Here is a 21,231-nt window from a genome sequence, read left to right on the forward strand (position 1 = left end):
TATTCAAGCATCCATTTAACTCACCTTTTTTAGTGTCAGCTGATGTACTTGATGTGTCGTGTATTGAACATATGTGGCACTCAGTAATAAACCATAGACTAATGTGTGCCATATAAAAGAAAAAGTCCTCTTTGTACCTTTCAATGAAATGAATATTAAATAGTCTAGTTTTTTCCCCAGAAACCTCTGGAGACGACCAAATGATAGTTAAATTGTGGGTGTTCCTTTTCTAGTGCTGATAGTTGATACTATAGCATAAATCCCAGAAGAGCTTTGTAGAACCTTTATGACATACATTACTTCATTTAATCTTTGTAACAGCCCTACAAAGTGAGTTGTTTGGTGGCTTTCCTGTTTTGTGCTTGTTTTGTTTTCCTGATGGCATTGAAGGCAGTACTGTTACATTAATGATGCAAGGTGGTTAGCTAAGCAGTTTGCTAGGAGTCACCTTGGCTCACAGTAAGTGACTTTAATAAGAGTTGTGTCCCTGTCTACCAATCGACAAAGCCTTTGGTTTTCTGTAGGATGTACCTACAAACAAAAATACATAGTCTTAGTTAATCTCTCAAGTATTATTTTCATATGGATATCCTTTTGTGGTGTGTTGCAGGAACTAGCCAATCTATCATGGAGCACAGATTGTTTGGTCTGTTACATAAATGTCCTTTCCTTTTCTGTAGAACGGCCAGTTTTAATCAGAAGGACAGGTTGAAGAATTTGTAGGGGGAAATGGGCAAATTCTTGAATAGAAATATGGTAATTACTCAACTGGGACATAATCTAAAATTGTATTGCTCCTTATTGTTAAGTATGTTATGTTCTAAGCAGACATTCACAAGTTCAGTTCTGAACTGCTATGCTTTACGTTTTCCCCCAGGAAGTGTAAGTCACATGTGTAAATTACACATACATTGTAGAAAAGCATTTGAGGACTGTTGTTGAAATGGGAGGGTGGCACCAGAAACCTTGATTTTAAATTTCATGACTTTCGTACAGTTAGAAGCTCAACCTTAACATTACATTAACTTAGCTTTTTGCATTTAATTATAGATATTGGGCTAAAGCAATGGAAGTTAATATTTTAAGTCTCCATTAATGGTTATAATCAATTTTTTGTATTTTTTTACTGTGATAATGAAAAGGGCATTTAACCTGGACAGGAATTAAATCTGGGATTCTAAAGATTAGCATTAAATCTGATAATGTGTTTTCCTACTAGTCCCCAGAAACCAGGTAATACACTGCTATATCAAGAGCTTCCAGGTAACAAGAATTTGAGCATGTCCTGGGGTTCAGTAGTCCTCTTTGAATCGTCGCGGTAGCATTGTGTTTTTAGTTTCACAGCAGGATGGATTTTAAGCAAATGAAGGTAGAGATTCAAAGATAAAAGGAATTGACATAAAAAACTAACTGAATTGCTTAATTTGTGAATTTAACCCTGGACCACGATTCTTCATTAGGGATATTTGCTATACTGATTCAGTACCAAGCACAGGGGGCAAATGGGACAGAAAGGGCACTAACTATTTTGAAGATGACACTAGGAATTTGGAGGGCTCTTAATAATTAGGTACTTAAGCTCACCTAGAGGAGTGATTAGTGTGCAGAAGTGGCGATGTGCTCCAGGAACACAGATGTATTAGAACGGAACAAAACGTCCAGCGTGCAGCCTGACAGCGATGTGGAAACATGGTTCCCGCTGCTTACTCGGCCTCCTGCAAGAGCCACTTTGGTCCCCATACACGTGATCACTGTGATACACATATATCCTGACCATGATGGGCCTTGAGCTTGTCTCATATCTTTATTGCTAACAGTTAGTTTCAGTTTCTCTCAAATAACACTCCTGATTTTCCCACACCTCTTTTTATGAGTGAAATACCTTTATCTAAAAATACCTATGAATATTTCTAATATATATTCTTTAAAAGCTTGTTTGCAAGCAAAAGAAGAGGAACATCCATAGCATAAGAGACGTGGCGAACACATGGTAGGGTCTCATTAGGGCCTATGTAAACAAAGATGGGTGACTCATTGTTACTGATGTAGCTCCTAGTCTCAGGAGGGCTATGAGGAACTGGGTGGGTGGATATAGTCCAGTAAAGGGATAAGACCAAAAGTGATGGTAGAATGGTAAGGAGGAGGGGTAAGAGTCACCTGTGCAAAGCATCATGCATAAGTATGGAAGGGTTAGTAAACAGCAAGGATGTAGCATCACGGACAGAACCTTAGAGGGGAGTTTGTTCTGGCCTTGCAGATGACATGTGATTAAAGCAGTGCCCTGTGTCTACAAAACAGTTGTTGCTTATACCATAACATATGCTGGAAGTCAACTATGCACTGTGTGCATCTGGAAAATCCACAGTGCTTTGTAAAACTCAACGTTATCACTTCTCTGTCACCAACAGTGGTGGAAAATCCACCTTGTTAACCAGGTAATTCAGACCAAAATTCATTTCACTAACATATGCAAGAGACTGTGGAACTAAAATGCTGATGCATAAATTGTGTGAATAATACCTCTGACCAAACTTTTGTCATAAGATTTGATATATTCTGGCCATGGACTACCAGAATAATTGCAACTTTCCAAAATTACAGTCTTCTGAAGCTAGGAGAGAGAAACTTAGAACTGGAAAAAGCCTGGACAATCATACATTAAGAAATGACAGAATGAAAAAGGAGAATTGTGCTTTTCAAATGTCAAAATTTAAAATGCTAATAAAATCCAATAAACAGAGTATTTACCATGGCTATGGCAACTAGGAAAGGTTAACTTGGGCAGGGATTGGAAAGTGTTAAAGGTGCAGACGGACAGCTGTCGATGAGGACATCCAGCACAGGCTGAGACTCCGTCGCTGGCGTGCGCTCCAGTCATGAGGCAGCTTCTTTGAGCCTGCACCGACTGTAATGATTGTTTAGAAGAGATTTGCTTAGCACACATATTATTTCATAACTGTGCCTTTTGTGCATAGCAAACGTTACATTTGACTCAAAGTGAGAAAACTGTTCTTAGGTTTAAGAGTACCAGTTTGAAAAAGATGACAGAATGCTCAAATACAAGCAGGACCTGTCTCTACACATCTCAGACAGAAAGCAGAATATTCAAACATGTGTATCTTGCACTTAATTTAAACTGCGTGGTTGGTTACCTGTCTCTCTGGCAATTCAGTATAAAGTTTTATTACTGTGAAATAGAATAGGGTAGGGATTTATGTCACACAAAAATGAATTTCCATGGATGGGAACACACATGAAATAATTTAAGTAAGCAGTATGTCAAATGAAAATAGAAGACGTTAGAGCTGTGGCACACGGTGAAGAAGGGAAAGAAGAGGTTTGTGCGGTAGATGATAAATACATCACAGTGAGGAAAGAGAAGGGACCACGGCTGCTCTAGTAGGTTAGGACTAATGTTGAAGAACGTGGAAAAAAAAACACTAAAACTGAATTTTAAGCCTAAGAAACCAAAGCAAATTATTAAATAGGGCAGTTTCATTTGTATGTCGAAGAAAAATATATCACTTCAGTATGATAGTTCCAAAATGTTCCATTTCGTTCCAAAATGAACAACACCCTCAAAACTGGAATGTGGTGAGGTATAGCTGAGAGACATCCTTGAGTTCCTTTTGCCTCACAGGACTCCTTTCTTTCCATTAATTCCTTTGATTTCAAATTGCTAGAACTGGAAAGTAAAAACATTTGCTTCAATCGTGAAAGAATGGATCTATGAACAGCCTCCCTTACTAGCAGTGTTATGGTTCTATGTAGGCTTATAATAGAGCTGTGGCATTATAGAAGGGTATGAAAAATTCATATATATGTGTACAAAATTCAGAGTAGTAGATATTTGACACAGAGTTTAAGAATCCTTTTTTTTAATATGCCTTCCACTTCTCTAGTCCTTAAGCTTAGACCAGAAATACTAAAAGCATTGTAAAATGACTGTAGGATTTTAATTAGCTAGTTTCAGTAAGAGGCACAGCAGAGGAGAGGAATAGTATAATGTCCTACTTTGCTTTCTCTTGCTGTGATAGAACACTGTAACCAAAAGCAACTTGGGGAGGAAAGAGTTTGTCTGTCTTACATGTCCCAATCATAGTCCATCACTGAGGGAAACCAAAGCAGGAACTCAAGCATAGACCATGAAGGAATGCTGCTTAGTGGCTTGTTACCCATAGCTCGCTCAGCTTGCTTTTCTCTACAACCTAGGACCACCTGCCATGAGTGGTACCACCCACAATAGATTGGGCCCTCCCACATCAGTCATTAATCAAGAAAAGGTTCCACCTACAGGCCAGTCTGATGGGGCATTTATTTTCACAATTGAGCTTCCCTTTCCAAGATGACCATAGCTTGTGTCAAGTTGATAAGGAAACAAAACAAAACAAAAGCTACCCCTAACCAGCATGGTAATTGCTTAGAAGTAATTAGAAGTGATACTTCGAAGCTGATGTCATACTCTGAGAAAAGAAGACATAGGAAGGAAGAAGAGCTGAGCCCTGGAAGGGCAGAAATTCTCCTGCTTTGGGACTTGAGCTTAAGGTGCCAGATGCTGAGAAGTCCCAGACTACCCAGGACAGCACAAGTCATGCAGAACTCAAGCTCTACAGCAAGGTCTTGGCTAGAGCTGGAGAGTCGGCAGTTCCCTTTGAACACATGGTAGGTCCTGATTCTGGGTGAGATGACTCAGTAGAGGTTTACGGGGGAAATTCCGGGGAATGATACTAGAACATTCCAATACTTGGGAAGTAGAGAGGACAGAGGAGCCAAAGACAAGATCAGAAAGGATCAGAGGGAGAGAGAGAGAGAGACGGAATGAGTGAGGCACTGTTATTAAGGAACCAAAGGTTAACTGTCTCGGGCACAGCACTGGTAAGCTTAACTAAAACTGAAACTAGAAATACCCAGCTTGGACACAGAGAAGCCGATGCTGACACAGCATGCCCAATGTGCACTGTTCTGCTTGAGGACACAGTTGGAACTGTGATCCCATAGTTGGTAGAAGCCCAGTGTGAGTAAAAACTTGTTAATTTTTGTTTATATGGTGTGTGTGTGTGTGTGTGTGTGTGTGTGTGTGTGTGTGTGTGCGCATATGGGCATATGCATGTAGGTGCAGGGCCCTAAGGGATCCAGAAGCCTTGGATCCACCATGAGCTGGAGTTACAGAAAGTTTGTATGTGGATGGAGGAAACCAAATTTGGGTCGTCTACGAGAGCAGCGAATGCTCTTAACTGCTATGCCCTCTCCAGCCCTGAAAGCCCTTTTTATACACTCCTAGTTCTTATCCTCTTTACTTGATATTGTTCTAATTTTTAGAAACAATTCCACATATGCTTTTAGACTAGCTGTTGTTAGGAAGACAGTGCACAAAATATATTAGAGAGCTTTGGTGGGCACAGTATATTTCAAAACCAAAAGTAAATGTAAAAAATATATTATCGTCTACCTACATAGAGTAAGTCAAAAAGCTGTGACACTCTTTAATCAAAACTATTTTTATTGCCTGTAATTTCCAAACCAGCTATGTTCTGCTTTGAATTCATTGAAATAACTATAGAGTTTGAAAAGAATGAATAAAAATACATTTATTATACCCAAAGCTCTTACATGTTAGTAAAAAAATCAACACACGATAAAAAAAACATAGTGAGACTTAAATGGTCTCTTAGAAGAGAATCAGTGTGTCTGGTTTGGGGGAGCTCTTACTTTAGCTAATATTACATTCTGTAATATATAAACCTGCAGGGCTTAGTGGATTAATATAGTAGAAGTTTCTGTTTTGCTCATGTAAAAACTCATCATGGATTCAGTTTGGCAGAGACTCAGTCACCTCTAGGACATAACTTCTAGGGTCACCCTTAGTGTCACATACAGACAGAAGACTAGAGAGGAAAAAGAATCAAAAACAGAGACCTTCTTCTGAGCCAGACTCAAAGGAGTGTGTGTCATTCCACCAGTATCCCACTGGCCAGAGTGTGCTCACAAAGGCTCTGTTTTCATAGAAGGCTGGGGGAAGGAGGTTAGCTGCATGCTGAAGACGAAAGGTAAAGATCTTCTGAATAATTAGTTAGCACCAGCCTAAAGGCCAGAACTCTTGAGTAGGATTGACTGCAGACAATAGAGAACATGAGGGTGCTACAGAATGGGAAGAGAATAGTGAAGGAAAAGTCCACTCCAGCACCCACCCCCTTAGGCAGACAGTGCTGTAGGGCCATGCCGGCTTTCATAGAAGCACCATACACCAGTGCTCTCTCCCCCGAGAATACCACCCAGTTTCAGAAAAGGGACTCTGCCATGCAGAGAAGTTTACTTAGCTGGATATTAAGTTTATTAAGGCAGAGAAGAATCATGGGTTTTTACCTTAAAATACTCCTGTTTCAGAGGTGAAGTGCCCAGGGAGGTCCTAGAATTCACACAGTGAGTCATTGTTGAAACAAGAACAAACCCAGGCCTCTCAGCTTCTTCTCAGTGCTTTCTGTAATCAAAGTAAAAGGTTGGCATTTTTTACCACAATTATGCAGAAATAACCATGGAATTTTGTCATAAATTAGCTTGGACTTATTTTAATTACTATTTTCAAATTAAAAGAAATCAGTCAGTGCTGTTATGAAATGTCTTCTAAGGATAAATAAACAGAAGACATACTTATTCTTAGGGGGACACATCATATATTCTATTCTGAAGAGCAGTATTATATGCCTTCTTGTGTGTGTGTGTGTGTGTGTGTATGTGGTGTCTCTTAAAGACATTTAATGTCCACAAAAAGATAGATGAAATAAACATGTTATTGTTATTCTTTTACCCAAATTTTAAAAGAAAAGAGAACAAAAGGCGAATGACAAGTGAGATAGATGGCTATAATTGGGTCAGTGTTACTTTTATTATTATTAGATTTTAATTGGCATGGATGCTTAAATGTATATCAAAATGCATGTCACAGCTTTTATAAAAAATAAATTTGACTTTAGAAAGCATTTTCTTTAGTGAGAATAATAAATTATCTTGGAGCTTATGAGTCTCCACTTTTAAAAAAAAAAGTAAGGTCATATTTTAATTAAAAGATAAAGAGAAGTACTCAGTGTCCAAGTAGTTAAAATCAGGATGATGTAAACAACAACAACAACAAAAAAGTTCAAAGGGAAATACTCAACCCAGCTTCAGAATAATTGGCCCAAGGATACTTCTTCTAGAGACTGAGAAGGGCACCTTTGAGGAACCTGACATCACAGTGTAAGAACATGCACTACTACAACAAAGAAGTTCCCTACATTTACTCATTTCATCTAATCAGGATTATGATTGTATTCTTCTATTAAACAATAGGTGTTTTGTATGTAATCATTCTTTTTTGAAAATAACAAGAAAACTGGGTGGTCAGCCTCGATTATATGAAACATACATAATAATAAATTAGAGCCCTGGGTAAATAACATATATATTCTTAAATGCAGTGCAGGTGTATGCAACCTCACCACAGCCTGTCAGTCTTGTCCATCTGTTTTTCATGAGGAAGTTAGGCAACTATTTTTTATATCCTAGAGGCAATGACAAGATACTGCAAAGACCAGTAAAACATTTAGAAAACCGAGCTCTGAGACCACCTCCTAATGAATATCTAACGATCTGGCTGTTTCTGGGTGAATGTATGGTGGCAATATTCTACAACCCTAAATACCAAAGAACCTTCTTTACTTCTGTCCTCAGAAGCAGTTTGGAATTGCCTTATCTATGCACTGGCTTATGATAAACCAATGTTTCTGGGTTGAGGCCAGAAACTTTGTCGACCCCGTGGACTGCTTGCCCTCCTGTGAGGCTCCAATCAGGTTCTTGGACCTGCCATCTAGTGGCCACTACAGAAACAGGATGATCATAACATTTTGGACTTCACTTGAAAAAAATTTAAGTGGGGCTGCAAAGACTCGGGGACTCTCTCTGCTCTTTCAGCATAGCCCCCTCCTCTTTCATTAAACACACTGGCGGTTTCATACAGCAGCTTCAGTCAGACCATTTGTTAGAGGCACAAGAAAAACAGATTTTTCATGCAAAACGATACACTTCCCACCTGGAATAAGAAAAAGAGAAAAAGAAAGTCTTCCATTATTGCAGAAAGATCTGGAGTGGGAAAGGGAAGTGGGGAGGGGGAAGGGAATGTGGAGGAACAGACTGGTACTCTGTCAAGTAGCTCTACTTATGAGACTAATTCTTACAAACTGTGCACCCAACAGAGTAAACCTCTTATTTGCTGCTTTTCTCTGATCCCCTACATAGCTGTAATGTTCTGCTTGTTTTTCCCTGTCCTGTAAAGCACATAGGCATCTGATATTATACATAGTGTTTGCAAAGGAACAATTTGCAAATGAATTAAGCAGGTAATCATTAGAATAGAGGTCCTTGGAAGTGTGTGTTACTATAACAAAACCCGGTAAGAGGCCAGTTTTGTTTCATTGTTTCTACTATGGTTCCTGCTTGTTAGTTCTCTTTTATCCAGGGATTCCTGAATAGAGTGGAGAAATGCATGGCGGGCTATCATTATTATTTATTATTTGTCAAAGAAACGAATATACAGAGCAAAGGCCAGTTTGCAAACTATTCCAGGCAGTCCACAGGACCTCATGCACTAATCTTCGCAGGTCCTGTAAAATGTGAGACAGAATGAAGACAGATGGGTGAATGGTACTTATTCAATATCTTAAATATAGAACTCAGTTGTACAGGTGCGTCTTCAGATGTTATTTGAAAGAAGAGACAGAATATCTTGGCATTGTGTCATTTATTCATAAATATTATAAATTTTATATTATTTGAGAAACTATTCTAAATATACAAGGAGGTTTAAAAGAAGGTGTGAAAGCTGATTGATTTCTTCAAGTGAGACAAAGAGCAAATTGAGAAGCGGTGACTGATAAGAAGAGAAAGAGAAAAACCAGGCCAGTAACGAAGCCAGGAAATAAACACCAAGAGGACACATGAAGTTTGACAGACAGGAAATTGTATATTAAAAATAAATAGAAACTAAAAACCAAGGGGGAAGATGATCTTGGCAACTATGTTCTTAATATGCTAAGAATTGCCGAGAGAATCCAGGAGCAATAGTGGATGAACAACAATTTAATAAGGAAATTGCAGTGCCAGGAATTCCGCATGGCAGAGGACTTAGTTCTGAGCTTGAAGAAGGTATTGATATAGCAGGAAGATTACTATGATTTGGGTAAGACAGAAAGAAAGGCAATAAAGGGGTAGAATTTGTCAGAATGTTGAAAACATACTGGGAGGAACTTAACCAGTAAAGCCACAGTAGGTTTGTTTTGCTTTTTAGCATCTATAATATACCGACATTGTGTGCAGTTCTTATTGGTTGTACCAAAAAGGTGAAATCATATCTCTGAGCTAAAAAAATTAAAAATATTTTCAAAATTAAAGAGATTAGCAAACCTGAATCAGCTGGGAATGAGAAGCAGCAGATATTAGGGACAGCAGCACTTTGGAATCAGGAGAAGTCAGCGGACCTCACAATAGGGCCGGGAAGGCTATGCTTGAAGAACTGGTGTTTAGGAAACAGACAACATTAATGTGATGAAATTGATCGAGACAGAAATTAGCAAGCTGGGGATGCAGTGACCATTGAGTGGGATGGGGGCCAGTGGGAGAGTACAGTCTGCTGGTCAAGTGAGGCTGTTGTGTGAGAAAATACTGGCTGGCATCTTAGTAAGCTGTGGGTCATTCATTCTTGGAGTACTTATTGAGAGCATATTGTATTCCAATCCTGTAATGGAACTTATTTTCCGAGAAGAAAATAGAAACTGCCTCCCCAAAGAAAGAACAAAGCAACAATTGCATGGGGAAGACTCACTTCAGAAGGTAATGAGTGTCACCGAACAGAGCAAGCTGTGGCAGTGAGGAGAGAGATGGACGGCTGGAGTAGTGATGAAGTCAACTGGGGAAAGAAAGGAGGTACTTGAAAATGGAATAGAGAGAAGAAAGGATGGAGTCGGTGTTTACAGCTGTGGACTCTAAGGAATTCAAGTTTTTAGACACCAGAAAGATGGGAAGTGAGATGGAGAGTTGAGGAGGGTTATAGAGGCTCGGGTTCCCATCAGCCCCCCTTGTTATAGTAATGCCCTAATGCTTAGCCCCTACTCACCAATTCAGTAAGTTTCTTGAACTCTCTTGATCTGCCCTCTGCCCTACTCCGGCTACTCATTGCTATGGTTGTAATTTTGACATTTTAATTACTAATAATTACAACTGCCCATAATCTCAATTACAGGCATCCACTCTCCAATTACCACCTAACATCTTCATAGCCCAATCTCTCTGTTAGCCCTATTACAGCAATTTCTGAAGCCCATAGGCCCCCTAATTTATTAATTTTTGTCCATAGACTCTCATATTCTCACTTGATTATGTAGTTTAGGTTCCGAATAATATGCACCTCACATCCATCCTCCACTCTTACCACTCTGTGCTTTTCACTGTAGGGATCCTAACCAGCTACCTGCCCTGACCCAAACCTGCATGCCAACTGAATCAAAGCAAGCACATTGACAACTCTCCCTTGAATTTCATGATAACAGCAAGAGGCCGTTGGTGCTGCCCACAGCACCTTTTTCCACATCTCTGCAAGACTATTTCATGTATTTCCTTTTTTCTGACTTCCAACACGTCCTTCCTCATGCCTTCCTTTCTCCTTCACTGGGAAAGAAAAACAATCAAAAAGGAACTTCAGATGTACTTGCTCCCCAAAAACCCCACCCTGTCTACATTAGTGCCCAGTGCATTTTGTCCCTGCACCACAGACAAGCTATGCACCCCTGCCTCAGTGTCCTCCCTGTGTGTTAAACCCACCTCTCCCGTACTCGTGAATAATGTTTCTGAAAAGGCCTGCTTCTTTCGCGTGATTTATCCATTTCCGTATCACCACTAAATAATTCTTGTCATTATACAGACATCTTGTAATACCTCTTGTCCTAAGCATTCTCTTGGCACCCACCCTCTCTGACAGCTTATTCTCCCAGGTAGTGTTAGACATTTCCCAGAAATGTCTAAGACCTTCCTGGACTCTAATACTGTTCTTTAATTTTCTCTTGATATTTCTCCTATTAGCTTTTTCTCCAATAAAAATAATGAAACTGGTCCCAGTGATTTCCATGTAGCTAAGCTCAGGACCCAAGTCCCAGTCCCCCTGTCCTCATCTTGGCCTTGTTTCACCCACAGAAGCATTTCCTGCACTGGCTTTCAGGTCATTCAGACACTCCTTCTCCCACTTCACAAGCCTCTCTCTCAATCTCTGGCATCTCCAAGATGGCAACATCAAAGGGTCTTAGGACTCTGAACTACTTCCTTCCTTTTTCTCCAATCACTCTATTTCACTATATTCATACTGGCTTCGGCCCTAGCTTGTGTCTCTAGTTCAAACTTTGTTCCTCCTTAACATTTCTGTTGCATGTCTGATGAGCATCTTAAAGTTAACATACTAGGAATACATATTTTATCTAAAAAATATGCAATAATTTTTCTTGGTAAATGGTATCTCCATCCTTATAGTTGCTCAAACTGAAAAATATATTTCTCTGTCAGTCCTTCATTTCTGTTACAAATCCAACCAGCAAGCAAATGTTGCAGTTTTACCTTTAGCATACCTCCACATCCTTACCTTCTACCTTCCGGCTCTGGCTGTAGCAGATCCAGGCCGTGCTGTAGAGGAGGCTGCTCTACTACGTGCACTGTAATTACACTCCAGTCACGTCAGTTCTCTGCTCAGAACTCTCGCTGGTGGGAGACTTAGCTCACTAGAAAGAGAAGGCCAGATAAGTGGGGAACTCCACAAGCCCCTCTCCATTTCGTTCCCCATTGCCTCTCTATTCTCAGCTAGGGGTAGGTCCTTCTCTCCCTCTTCCCAGCCTCCCAAACGTGTGCAGTGCAGGTCCTTTGCATGTGCTTTTCTTGCTGTCTCAGATGTATTCCCTGGATAAAGCCTGTTTAATCATCATTAGGCTTGTACTGAATCTTCCCTTCAAAGCAAAGCCTTACACAGCCTGCACAATGCATCCAGACTCTGACCACTCTCTCTACAACTACCATGATTCAAACAGCTGCCTGGAAGCCCACCATTAGCTTCATGGCACTTGAAGTTACTTCCTTTAAACATGTGTTTGATTTACAAAGTGATGTCCACTTGTAATGGACTATAAGGCCCATCATCATGAGGCTTTTTGTTTTTTGATTTTGGTCTGTTTTGCACTCCAAGGCATCTCCTGCGCCTAGAACTACACCACTGCATGCAGTGCTCAGTAAATATTTTTAGATGAATTGTAGGAAAGGGTAGGCCTTTCTTGCACTGACTTGAAAGAAATTTTTATTAAATGCAAAAAATAATATTGTGGTCTGGGACCCTTTATTCTCCATGGCAAAATTTTGAGATTCTTCAAAATTAATTTTGAAAATAAGAGTACTTATGCAGGTTTATTTGGAACATTTGATAGGCTACTATTTCTGTTCAGTGCCCAAAGCAGCAACATTCAAAGCATTTATTTTTCTTTTTCATTCAATAAATGTTTGTCAGGGAATACGGACACTCTAGACAAGGCGTACCATGTGTAAAGACTCAGAAACATAGGAGAACATAATATGCTGGGCCTTTGAAGGAAGTGGCAGGCAATGCTAGCCTGAGCTGATGTGGAATAGGGATGTGAGAAGGATTGGGAGAGATGTGAGGCCAAAAGTTGACAGAATCCAGGACATGGTTAATGATGACATCACACACAGTCTCCCTTTACCACTGTGGAAGTTATTTAACAGATTAGATAAGAGTAGAACTCCGACATACAGGAGGGCATGACTGGAAATTTCCCTAAGAAAGCATAGACTTAAAACCCCTCATTGTCAACTGACTCTAAAAATTGCCAACATGCTTATTGGTGCCTCTACTGCCTCTGACTAATGGTTGAAATAGTTTGAGGTTCCAGATTTTCTGTCTAATAAGTAACTTCATTGATATTAAAAGCATTTCTTCTTTATACAAAGAAAAATTTAAAGACATGGATTAATATGTATGTATATTCATAAAAGGTAAAGATATAAAGAAAATTAGGCTTATAAAATTTGTAAGTTTGAAAAGTTAATGTTGGTTTTTAAACCCAATTAGCTGAAAGTCTTGCTTTCTCTGCACAAAAGAGTCTTTTAGTTATTTAAAAATTGCATTAGATTTGCATGTCTATATGAGGTGATAATTATTTGAGGGTGATTGAAAAGCAACAGATAAGATATATTAGTTGGGCAAGTGGGTGAATAGTTAATGCTGTTTACTCCCATGGGGAACAAAGGAGAGAAAAAGTTTGGAGAATATGAATTAGCTTCAGACATGTAGAATGAAGGATCCTTTTGAGACATCCAATTGTATTTTCTCCTATATTATATATAAAAATGTTAGTGTTCAAGAGAAGACTAAGGACCCGAAATGCATATTTGAAAGGCATTTTTAAAACAGGGAGAAATGAATGTCCAATACAGAGTGGACATATTACTTTGAAGTGTTATAAAATATTACAAGACCACACATCAAAAAATGTGCCTGATACATTTCTCCTAATTAGCTCTCACCCATCATGACACAACATACACCCTAGCTTTAGTTTTCTTTCTATTTAAAAACTTCAGTAACTTGATTCCTGACCTCTTATATTCCAGGCATGCCTTGATTTCTGTAGTTATGTACATCAAAATTGTATGGACAAAAAAATTGTATGCGCAAAACCCTCATTGCCTTTTGGAACTATGCATGAGTTTGTTTACAGATGAACAACACCCACATTACTTATCTATTGTATTTTCAGAGTTCCTTTCTGTGCTACATTATATCCACTGGCTATGATTTCAAACCATGAGGATATTAAAGGACACCTCTGTCTTAAGCATTGGGAGGAAAGACATCTTTATTCTAGAAACAGCCACTAAGAACTTGGGTAATACCCAGGCCAGGCTCACATCTTTAATCCCCAGCACTCAAGAGGCAGAGGCAATAGGGGTCTGTGTGAGTGTGAGATACACCTGGTCTTCATAGTAAATCACAAGATAGCCAGGGCTATAAAGTGAGGCCCTGTCTCAAAAATAAAAATAAAATAAAAATAAAAATGAAACTTGCTATATGGTATTTCTGTTGTTGCTCCTGTACCTTTCAAATGTGTGTTCAGTGCCCCATATTTGAGATTTTCCAGAGCAGTCGATGAGAGGGACACTCGTGGTAATTTTACCATAGTTGTAATTTCTGTTGTTTCCACTTCCTAGAATCTGTGATCATCTGGGAATTCTCTCTGACGTGCTTCTCTCTTAGAATTCTCTTTTTTTTTTTCTGGTGTCTTATCTGTATATCTTTTAAAACTTCTAAAAAAATGTGTCTTCAAGTTGCAGTGCTGTACTCTTAATGTATTCAGTCTCTATGGTAACTGGATTACAGGCCACAACATCATGATTATTGGAGCTGACCTCATAGTGGAGACACTGGCACATGCCCTGCCCTGGCAACTCCCAAGTTTCTCCATTGGATTAGAAATCAGATCCTAACATTTCGATATGCAGGACAAGTAAGGCAGCAGAGGACATGCTATAAACACAATCTCTCTAAGGAGGTGATATTGTGATTTGATGGACTACCTTCTCATGATAAAGGTAGCCTGGAGTGCTGATCCTGACAAGACATCATTAAACTGGATTTGAGAAGGAAGTTCCTTTTCTTACTAGTGTTTGAACAGTCTGGTTTTACTGAAATTAGACAGTCTTCTCTGGTAAACTCAGAGAAATTAACAATATTCTATAAAGAATTATTCACTGGTATTTTGGGTACAATCTTTCATGCATACTCCCAGCAAGTACATATTGCTCTAGTAGGGGCAAAAGGCAACTCTGATTTTCTCCAAGCATGCCTTAGTGCAGGGTTAGTTCTGTTTGATTAGGAGAGGAATGAAGAAAAACAGTGTGGCCCCTCTGGAGTGCTTCTTCCAGGACAGCTTCCTCCCAAACGCAGGGCAAAACAGATTCCAGTGTACAACACAGTAGAAAGAAAGGTTCTAAAGCAGGACTCTATAGACTTGGCCCAACTAATATTTAGAGTTAGCTAGATCTGTGGTGTGCAGTGTAAGATACTTAGCAGCATTCCTGTGTCAGGAGCAACTTCTTGAACCTTAACAAATAAAAAGACATATGTTCCCTAATGAGGACAAAAATGGCACCAGACTGCAAACCACTGTCCTAAAGCAAGATGAAACTCCAGTAAGAAACGAGATGGAGACTCCCTTAAAACCCCAGAATATTGGTTTAATTCATCATCCAGGGTATTTTGCAGGTTCAGAAGAACCTGAGTTCAGATCCTAAGCTTCCAGGTATAATTGGGCTTAGCTTTGTACGTCTGTAACCCTAGAGCTGTGAAACTAGAAGCAGGTGGTGGAGACAGGCGGACTACTGGAGACCACTGGCTGCTGGCCAGTGTAGGCAGATTTCTCTGTCCCACCAGCCAGCTCCCAAATAATCACATAAAGACTTCTTATCAATTGGGAAAGCTGATGGATATCTTAGGCTTGTTCATAAGTAGCTCTTATAACTTAAACGAACCATTTCTAGTAACTTACTTCCTGTCTCATGGCTTTATTACCTTTACTCTCTGCTGCCCATGCTGCTCCATGCCTGACTAGCAACTCCTCCTGCTTCTTCCCAGGGTTCTCTCCACCCTCAAAATCCTGCCTAGCTATTGATTGTTTAGCTTTTTATTAAACCAGTCACAGTGAGCTATCTTCACATAGTGCAAAGGAATATTCCACAACAGGCCAGACTAGCTTGGGGTTCAATGAGAGACCATGTCTCTAAAAAAGGGGGATATAGAACAACTAAGGAAAATAGCAGCATCTACCCCGACTTCCAAATAGGCACATGTGCACACACCCACATAAATACAAACACGGAGAGAGTTATTTATTGATCCTCTGCTGTCTACCAGGCCTTCTTGTACTTACCAGAAACATAGCTGCAAGGATGGAACCTATGAAATGTGTGTTCTGGAAGATGTGTGTACTGTGTTTCCAACCAGTAAGATTCCTTTCCCTCCAAACAGCCTAACAGTAAATGCTTCCAGCCAACTAAGGGCCAAGGAAAGAAAATACAAGTTCATATTTGAAGATTCTTTTCCGTTTATGAACTTCTAAGTGGCTTTGGGTTAAAATGAAACTTGGCAAGTGATTAATTCACATGTTTTAGCTTATAAGGTGTTTTGATCATTTTGGGGTGTTTTCAAAATAAGTGGTGAGATTAGGGCTTTATCCCCCTTCTATTTTTAGTCCCTGTCTTTTGGAGAGTCCTTCACTTTTGATTAGATTTGGTGCTCTTAGAATATTTGAAAAATGCTTTCAAGTATTTGAAATGTGTATGTGGGTGAATGAGATGAGGAAGGAAAAACTCAAGACTTTGTGATCTTAGCTTAAATAAATAATACACACCTCATCCCCACAGTAGGTTCAGGCACCATGTCCTCAAGAATCTCTACTCTGAAAGCACTGGTGGGCAGTCCCTGAACCCAGGGTCTTCCTAGCAACCTTCCTATGCTCTTAGTAGGGTCATAGGGAAATAACTGTGACATTCCCTGCCCATGTTTTTTCCAGACTGTATAAATACTGTGGGAGCCAGCACCAAGTCTTCCCTGAGTACAGTCCTGACATCTGCAGCACACAGGCATTGCTTAGCGTGTTGAGTGTCTCACTGACTAATGGAGAAAGCAGCTGTGGAGGAGCCCTACCTACGCATTTCAAACCTGTACACTCACTAGCACTTACCCGACCCTCAGTCTGGAAATTCACTGGGCTGGTCATTATGGTGGAGACTTTGGAGTAACATGTTTGCTCTAATACCAGTAAAACTGTTTAATCAGAAACTCTTGAGAATAGTTAGAGTTCATCAATCTTAAGGATATTTTAGGTCTATGCAGAGATGCAAGGATGTGAGAGCAATAATAAAGATGTATGATTTAAGAATATTCTTAAGTGTTGCCAGTGGCCTGAGCATTTCTCAAGACTTAAAGGGTTTAGGTAATAAGTTTGACAATAGTAAAATTGTCTGCGTGAGACACAGGATAAAGTTACATGACTTATTGCAGGTTTTCTTACTTAATTTCTGTTTCCTCTTGTAGAATTTAAGGTCCTAGAAGGTATAGAACTTGATCTGTCAATGCTTTTATCCTCTGGGCCTAGAAGAGTGTGTGGCTTATCACAGTTACTCAGGAAATGTTTGTTGAATGAATGAGTGGTAGACATTCTGTCAGTAGTGTGTGCCGAGTGATTCCTCACTTTTTAATGAACTGCACATGCAGTAGGATGGTGACACTCTTGCTCAGTCATTCAGCATTCTAGAACAGTGCCTTGCGCAGTAGACAGTGGGAATCTGATGAGGAGAGAAGCTTAGCTTTCCAGTCTGCTCAAGGATATTTTTAATATTATTTAAATATACATTACTTTAATATATTATACATATATCACATATTATATTTATATTCTATATATTATATAACATATGTATTTATATGTAATATATAATTTGCTAATAGAACTTTGCTAGACCAAGTTTCACGAAGACTGGTTCCTTGGCTTCTATCCAGCTTTTCCTGATTTTTCTGTTCACCTTTGGTGTGCATACTGGAACTTAGAGACGCTTCACCCAGCCTCTACCATATCTCCATTTGGCATTCTCCCCTTGTTTGTCATTGTTCAAACTCCCCCTTTCAAGTAAGGACATCAGTCTAATTACTGTGCTCTTTCTCTCTCCTCTCTCTCTCTCCTCTCCTCTCCCCTTGCTCTTCTCTCTCCAGCGTAACCTCCCCTGGGTCATAACTGCAGCTGTGTTCTCAAACTGCAGTCTGAAGTACCAGGCAGGGAAGAGGGGTTGTACTAGAACCTTAATCTATGAACTTAAGGAAAACACATTTAAACATTAGCTTCTCAAAAGAAACTTTGTTTTATGAGTCTGTATAGAAATAATTTGGTGATCTCCAATTGGACTGTTTTGTGAAGTTTATAGATAGTAAACACAAGTAGTCGAAGGGGCCTGATTTTACAAAGCCTATTTCTTGAACACCAAGGAACCTAATATGACAAGACAATGAGTAATGTAAGAAAAGCTGCTGAAAGGTTTCAAAGGAATTTGCATAGGAAACAAAGGAGTTTATTGGGTGCTTTATTTTAAAGACGTCAGAGAAAGAACATGGGAGTTAGGTTAATTATTTCTCTCAATGTTGTGGCAAAAGTACCTGACAAAAGCAACTTCAGGAAGGACACGTTTTGGCTCCCAGTTTAAGCATACAGTCCGTCATAGCCAGGAAGGTGCGGCAGCCAAAGCAGTTCCCAGGCAGCTGGTCACATTGTGCCACGGTCAGGAAATAGAAAGAGCAAATGCTGGTGCCCTGGGACTCCAGTCTGTGAGATGGGGCCTCCTGCATTCTCGGCAGGTGTGTCCTCCTCAGGTAAACCCTCTGGAAACACCCTCAAAAACACCCTCCTGAAGGCTTATCTCTGTCAGTGATTTGAAATCCTGCCAAGATGACGAGTAACCATCCCAGAAGTCAAAATCTATTGAATGGTAAAAATCTTAAAAGGGTGAACTGCATTGAATATAAATTACTCATCAATGGCAGGCAGTGGTGGTGCACACCTTTAATCCCAGAACTCGGGAGGCAGAGGCAGGTGGATCTCTGTGAGTTAGAGGGCAGCCTGGTCTAAAGAGTGAGTTCCCAGACAGACTCCAAAGCTACAGAGAAACCCTGTCCCTCTTCCCCAAAAAAATTACACATCAATAAACTTGACTTTAAAAAGAAAGAAATGGTAATAAAGGATGAACTTTTATAAAAGCAACTCAGAAGTTTTTGATGCTCATCACAACAGTTCTGATTCACAGTTCAGCCAGAAAACTTACTTCTTGGTGGCTGTGATAAAATACTATGACAGAAAGCAAAATGGTGAAGAAAGGGTCTGTTCTGGCCCATCATAGCTACAGCCTTCCATCTGGTTAGGCTTCTAAATGGCTCATCCATGTCTCCCTCTGTGAAAGAGGGCTGTATTGGGAAGGGAGTTGATGATCAAAGATTAGCAAATTATCCTCCAGTTTAGGACTCCCAGGGCTTGATTCCAAAGAATATCTTAGCAAACTGTAGGACAGGTCCAGAGCAAGTAGAAGGTATAGTCATTGACAGATGCTATTATTAGCATAGCTCTGTGCATCATCCGTAACAAATGTATGCCCTGCCCAGAGAAGATACCCAAGATCTAAGAAGATGGGCCACCATCTGGATCACAGCTTGTACCTGAAACTGAAGGAGACTGGTCAAAAGCACACAGACTCCCATGGAATCCGTCTATAAGATGAGAACAGAAGAGGCTAGCAAGTCCAGATAAACCCACAAGTGACAAAGGTAGGGAAACCAAAGAATAAAGCTGTGTGCACCATAGTCCTTGTGCTTACATAGGTCAAACAGCACAGTAAAATAAGCCTTTTTCTGATTATTAAAGAAAAAAATTGATGAACTTGGCAAACAGAATGTGTAATTAGAACACAGCTAGATAAATCAAATTTTCATGGCTGACAAATAAGAGTAAGGAAACTTGAAGTTAGTACTGAGGAGGGAAAGAGCAGGTCCACAGAAAAAAAAGTGCCTCATTTATTAGTTTGTTATAATTATTGTCCTTCTTGGTGACTTAAGATGATAGCCACTAAAGTATGTTGGCAGCAGTTGCAACGACAAATGTAGACCGTTGTAAAGCAGAGGCGTAAGTGCTACAGTATGACACTGGAGTAGGCGGTCAGTGGGCTCTTTGATGTTAAGGATGAGTTCAGTGTCCAACATGAACCATGGCCTCTGCTTCCATGGTGTGGAAAAGGGGCTTGGCTTACTGCCAAAAGCAAAGAGTAGCAGGTCCATCATAAGAAATCAAACGAAATGATAGTAAAACTAGAAAATCCAAACAGAAACTAAGTAGAAATAAAGCATTGCAAAGTAAATTCCCAGTTTCAGCTGGAAACCATACTTTTTGGTAACTGTGATAAAAATACCATGGCAACAAACAAAATGGCAGAGTCTGTTCTGGCTTAGTGTTCTTGAGGGCATATTGTCCATCATGGCAGGGAAGGCATTGCAACAGGAGCATGAGATTAGCAGATAAGTCAGGTAGCTGACTGGTCACATTTCATCAACACATAAGAAGCAGAGAAAGAGAAGGCCACACTGTAAAGCCTCACAGTCCAGGCCGAACCTCTCTCAACAGGGTCTGCCTCCTGGAGGTTCTGTGACCTACCCAAACAGTGCCACCAGCTGGAGCACCCTTCAAGAACATTGGTCTACAGAGAACATTTCTCTTTCGAATCATGTCTCCAGGACTTGGAGAAGTACCAGGCTATGTGGTTTTCTGGTTTGTGCTCAGCATCAGTCAGCAGCTTAGGCGATAATGAAGAAGTACAAGGTCAGGTTCATGTGAGCTCAAGAACTAGGAAGGCACAGCTGGAAACCACAGACACTGGGACTGAAGGAGCTGGGAGGCCTTGAACTCTAATGATGGAGAGGAAAAGAAAATGAAGATTCATATTTTGAGAGAAAAAGGGAAACCATTAAAACCAAAAACTGTGGTGAACAAGTAGAGTTCTTCTTATCTGAAGCCAGAGATGTCCTAGGAAGGAAATCTTCCCCTGCCACACATATATTTGACATAGACCTCAGAGAAGCCACAAATCTGTTGGAGGGATTAGAGTCTGTCCAGAAACATAGCTGTGCCCAGGCTTCTTTCCCACTCTCTACTCTTTGTCAGCTTTGCTGGTCTATGACAGAATCCAGGGGTAACTAGATTTAAGACAGGAAAGGTTTCTCTTGGATCATAATTTTGGAGGGTTTTGTTCCATAACCCATTTGCCTATTGCTTTGAACCTATGGGAGCACACAGTATTATGGGAGACATTTGTGGTGGAAGAAACCCATTTACCACAGAATTGAGTGCAAAAAAAAAGAGAGAGAGAGAAAGATAGGGGCTGGAATCCCACTGTCTCTATCAAGGGCATGCCTTCTTGCTAGCAGGCCCTACTTCTTGAAGGTTATGCCACTTCCCAGTGCACCACAGACTAGGAACTAAGACTTTACACATGAGCTTTGGGAAGATATTCATGGTCCACATTGTAGCATCAGCCATATTCACCACCATTATCACAGAACGTTGA

At 40.1% G+C, this 21,231-nt stretch overlaps 1 protein-coding gene across 9 annotated transcripts in view; it reads left to right on the forward strand.

Annotated features, from left to right (window-relative positions):
• Positions 1-21,231, forward strand: part of Zbtb20 (zinc finger and BTB domain containing 20) — a 733,810-nt gene that overhangs the window by 533,658 nt on the left and 178,921 nt on the right. Inside the window, exon 1 of one of the 9 annotated variants that reach the window (XM_038344645.1) lies at positions 4,896-5,014. The exons of the other annotated variants lie outside the window; for them this stretch is intronic. The gene's annotated coding sequence lies outside the window, so the exon portion shown is untranslated. Of the gene's footprint in view, positions 1-4,895; positions 5,015-21,231 lie in introns of those variants that run through there. 9 annotated transcript variants of the gene reach the window in all.

Source organism: Arvicola amphibius, chromosome 10, assembly GCF_903992535.2.
Source record: "Arvicola amphibius chromosome 10, mArvAmp1.2, whole genome shotgun sequence".
Taxonomy (NCBI): domain Eukaryota; kingdom Metazoa; phylum Chordata; class Mammalia; order Rodentia; family Cricetidae; genus Arvicola; species Arvicola amphibius.